Source organism: Periplaneta americana, chromosome 8, assembly GCF_040183065.1.
Source record: "Periplaneta americana isolate PAMFEO1 chromosome 8, P.americana_PAMFEO1_priV1, whole genome shotgun sequence".
Lineage (NCBI taxonomy): Eukaryota > Metazoa > Arthropoda > Insecta > Blattodea > Blattidae > Periplaneta > Periplaneta americana.
Window position 1 is genome coordinate 162857665 of NC_091124.1, and position 5000 is coordinate 162862664.

A 5000-nucleotide genomic window follows, 5' to 3' on the forward strand; every position below is an offset into this window, starting at 1 on the left:
AGTCTACCTTCTTTGTCGGGAGTCTCATCAATGGAAACCCAAATTGAACTATCTTTAATTTCATCTCTTATCTTCTGTATTGTCTCATCGTAGATGGATGGAGCATACGTCTTCCTAAGTGTTGACTCATCCGGGATTGTATGTTGAGTATATTTTTCAAGGAATTCCCTGAAGACCTTATTCTTTAGTTTGTAGAGAGGAATATCAGCAGAGATGAGAGAACGGCACAGGTCGATGTTAAACTCAGATCTTACATTCGATGTTGTTGGTTGTGTTAAAAACAATTGTCTCTGCTTGGAATTTAGTTGTTTGTTGGCCTGATGTTTACTAGTTGTAATGTGTTGTTGCACCAGGAACTTTTGTGTAGATGATACTGCACACTGACACAAATTACAAAATAATATTTTATTGTCAGTTGATAAATCATCTTCTTTAAATTCTGAAATGTAACTTGTTAGTTTTGATTTTAAATTGACTGAATGACGTACTTTTGGCATATTTACCGTCTTTATAGTATGATTTACAAAACTGAACCTATGTGTACTCTGACTGGCATTTAACTGTTGAGCTGCACAACTGAAGTCTGTTAAAAATTTTAAATTAAATTAATACAGTTTTGTAACTTACTTTCCCATTGTTGATAGGACTGCTAATTTTCAAATAACTCTGATGTTAAAGGGATTACTGAACATGTGTTTAAATCTCTATTGTTGAAATGTATTTTTAAAAGTTAATGGAATTTTGTTTTGTTTTACTGTTAAACCTAATATAATATGGACTGTTTTATATGAAATATGGAAAATATATGGAAATTAACGAAAATATGTACTAAACTCTAAAATATGGAAAAATATGGAAAATAAAAGTAGGATTTTTCAACCCTACACATTGTGAAACATAAAGATAATGCAAAATATAAATTATATTAGCTTTATAAGTAAATATGTATTTACATATAAATCCTTTCCCTGATCATAACATAATGCTGCATCCTTGTTTCGTGCCGCTGCCTTCGCTAGTCGATCCGCAAGTTCATTACCGTATGTTCCGACGTGGGCCTTGATCCAGAAGAATTCTATCGTCCAGTTTACTTTCTCCAAAATTAAGACTTTCTTCCTGATTTCTTCTATAAGGTATTTGTGGTTGTGATTGTTCTTTAAGGAGTCTATTGTTATTCTGCTGTCTGTGAGAATTGCTGTTGTGCGTGGTCTGTTGTCCCTGAGGTCAATTGTTTCTATTGCTTCCAGTGCTTTAATGATTGCTACCTGCTCGGCTTGATTGTTGGAACATCTGTAATTTAGTTTGAATTTTAATTGGTTGGTGAGTTCATTTCTGACGAAAATGGCGATACCTGCTCCAACTCCATACTCACTCTTACTCCCATCCGTGAATATTTGAAGGGTGTAGTCCTTATCTTCTGATCCCTCGTTGATCTTGACAGCGTCTGCTGGGTGAGGCCAGTTTCTGATTTCCACTTGTCGGTCTATGGTATAAGTTTGGTTTTTTACTCTTCCTTTCATTATGTTGTATAATTTAAGTGCCTCCTCAATTTTTATGATAATGGGAGTTATTCCTGACAGCATACACAGAGCTTCGGTAGATGTTGTGCGAAAGGCTTTTGATATCCTTATGTTGATTAGTCTTTGGACTCTAGTATATTTCGCTTTGTTAGAATCGTACTTCATAGCTTCAGCCCATACTGGTGCTCCATATAGCAAGAGAGGTAGTATGGCCCCCTTATATATTGTCTTCAGAGCTTTATGTTGCAGTCCCCAAGTTATTTTGGCTGATCTGGATAAAGTATGGATTAATTTAGCACATCTTTCAACTGCGTAGTTTACATGTTCACTGAATTTAAACTTGTCATCGAGGATTATTCCTAGATATTTCATCTTCGTGATTTGTTCCAGCCGTTTGTTATTTAGGTAGATGTTGATTTTTTTTTTTCTTTTCGTTTCCTTCTCGATATTAACATTACCTTAGATTTCTCTTCATTGAAGATTATCTTTGTTCTTTCAGCCCATGTAGCAATTTTTTTGATTTCCATATTCGTGTAATTTTCTGCTTCAACTACATTGTCTGCCTTGATTATTAATATTAAATCGTCTGCAAACGCTACCGCTTTTGTTCGTTTCATGAAGTTAAGGTTCAGTAATGAATTATACAAAATATTCCACAGAGTCGGCCCAATACACGATCCTTGTGGGCAGCCTTTACTGGCTTCTCTTTCTAATTTTACGCTGTTGGTTGTCATTACTACAGTTCTTTCATTAAAATAGGATTTAACTAAGTTGTATAAATTTCTTGGGCATCTGAGTTCTTTAAGAGAATATAAGATACTAGGCCACCACGCGGAATCGAAAGCACCTTTAACATCTAGGCTTACGACGACTGCAATTTCTCTTGCTTTTAGGCTTTCTTCTACGAAGTCCTTCACTGCCATTGCAGCATCTATTGTGCTTCTTTGTGGTGTGAAGCCATACTGATTGCTGTTCATCAGATCATGAGAGAATACATGATGATTTATTCTGTTTACTAGTACTTTTTCTAGTATCTTTCCGCCGATATTGAGAAGACTTATGGGTCGGAATTTTGATGGTTCCAAACTGTTCTCTTTTCCAGGTTTTATAATTGGAACCATTTTCGCCCTTTTCCATATCTTAGGAAAAACTGCTCTTTTTAAGCACTCGTCATACAGAGTCGTTATGAGTCTAGGAAATATTTTGAAAGTTTGTTGAAAAATCTCACAGGTAATCCCGTCTTCCCCTGGCGCTTTCTTTTTTTCCATATTTTCAACTGCATTTCTGACTTCATCTAAGGTAAAACCTTTGTCATCGGTCGTGTCTATAGGTTTCTGAGACTGTGTTCTTATTTTCTTGTGGTATTCAGTTTCTTGTTGCTCGCTGTCTTCTGGTGTGAAATACTCCAACATGTACTCAATCGTTTCACGTATGTCAGCTGTTAGAGATCCATCAGGCTTGCGAAGTGTTGTCATTGTTGTCTTGTTGCTTCTTTTTCCGGTTGCTAATTTGTATACTTCGTTCCATGGGTTAGCTGATGAAGTCATATTGCAGAATTCCTTCCAGGAGTTTAACTTCTCCTTTTTGATTGTTACTTCATACATTGTTTTCCCCTCGATATACTGTATTTTACGTTGTTCCCTCAATTCTTCATTGTTTCTTGTTCTTTGGTACCTCCGTCTTAATGCGTTCGTTTTCTTTCTCAATAAGGTGAGGTCATCTGTCCACCAAGGGACGGATTTAGTTCCTGATGTCTTTCTTGAGCCCAGCTTAATCCTAAATGACCGGTTGCAAGCTGATTTCAAAGCCTCGTGAAATATTTCAATGCAACTTTCAATGTCAGTTTCTTTAGCTACATGAGATGATAGTATGCTGTCAAGTTCTTCTGCCTGTTGTGCCCAGTTTGGGTGATTAAATTTTATCCCCATCCATCGAAGCAGATTTTCATGAAATTTCTTGTAGTTGTGTTCTTTGACTATATACTTCACTCCTTGGTGATTACAATCTATAACATGGTAGTTGTTTTTCTTCAGACCTATGGAATATTTGATGATCCTATGGTCGGAGCAGCTTTCTTCACTACTAATTTCCCACTCACAAACTTCTCTTAGCAATTGGTCGTTGGCTATTGTTAAATCAACATTACTGGATCCTCTTCTAGTCCAAAAGGTAGTCATTTCACTCTCTTCATTGACAACGTGCATCTGATTTCCCATGAGAAATTCTTCAAGAATTCTGCCTCTTGTGTTTGTCAGTGTGTCGTGCCAGGATGTGGATCTACAATTGCTGTCCATGGCTATTAGGACTCTTCTTCCTTTAGCGTGATATAGTATTGACTTCATTTTCTCCAAGCTCGAATCCAATTCATTGTTTATATCTAAATACATACTTGCGATGAGAATCCTTAGGTTTCCTGCTATTACGTCTAGTACAACAGTATCTTCATCCGACAGTTGTTTTATTAATAGGACGTCAATTTTATCATTAGTCACAACTATAGCTGCACGGCTTCTTCCTTCGCCCGAGGTAAATATTTTGAACATTTTTGTAATACCAGCTATTTTATTTTTAATTATGTACGGCTCTTGTATAAATATAATATCTGTATTGTTTTCTTGGATTTTCATTAGGTTGTCAGTTGCAACTCTGGAGTGCTGTAGGTTGATTTGAATACATCTGATTTGTGCTTCCGGTTTTAAGTTCCTATTGCATTGCAATGTGGTGCTGTTGTGCATGGATGGAGGCGCCATTTCAGTTCGCTTCATTATGAGATTCTTTAGTTGAGCCATGATTTAGTAGTTTATATTTAGCACATATCTACCCAGGACTGCTTGCAAGCTAGGGCAGTTCTTATCCAGAGAAGAGTGTTTCTCGCAGCTCTTTTCGGTACGGCAGTACTTATTATATGTAACACAGTTTACACATTTGTATTCATTCCTGGAAGCAGTGCATTCTTTCAAGGTGTGATCTTTCGAGCAAAGTGGACATGTTTGTGTACCCTTGCAGTCCCCTTGTCTATGATTGAACCTGGAAGATTTGAAGCACCTAGTAGCCACTAAGTAGTCCCGAGCGTTACAGATCTGCCATCCTAATTTTATTTTGGTCTTCAAAAGTTCTCTCCTAGCTTGCGAGCTTACTTCTATAATCATATTCTTCTTGTTGAACTTGTTTTTGTAGCAATACTTCCCTTGTATATCGACATCATTCAGGTTCAGTTCTGGGTTCTGGCATATTATTCTTTCCGCTGCGCTTTCTGCCGAGATATCCTCCGGGACATTATAGATTATAAGTCTTGGATTTCTAAGTTTAGGAGTGTTTACTTCCAGCTGATCACCGCATTTTGATGTTATACTTGTCCGTAGGGATTCCAATTCCTCCTTGCTACTAGTCTCTATAAGCACTTGGCCGTCCCTTAGGGACTTGAATGTGTTAATTCCGACTTTCATTTCAGCTGGGTTTATGCTGGCTTTTAGTATTTGC

The 5000-nt window shown here is 37.0% G+C and overlaps 1 protein-coding gene across 1 annotated transcript in view; it reads right to left on the reverse strand.

Annotated features, from left to right (window-relative positions):
- Positions 1–195: 195 nt before the first annotated feature.
- The window catches only part of LOC138705208 (uncharacterized), a 383346-nt gene continuing 378541 nt past the window's right edge, over positions 196–5000 (reverse strand). The window contains exon 3 of the transcript XR_011333660.1: positions 196–380. The gene's annotated coding sequence lies outside the window, so the exon portion shown is untranslated. The remainder of the gene's footprint in view (positions 381–5000) is intronic.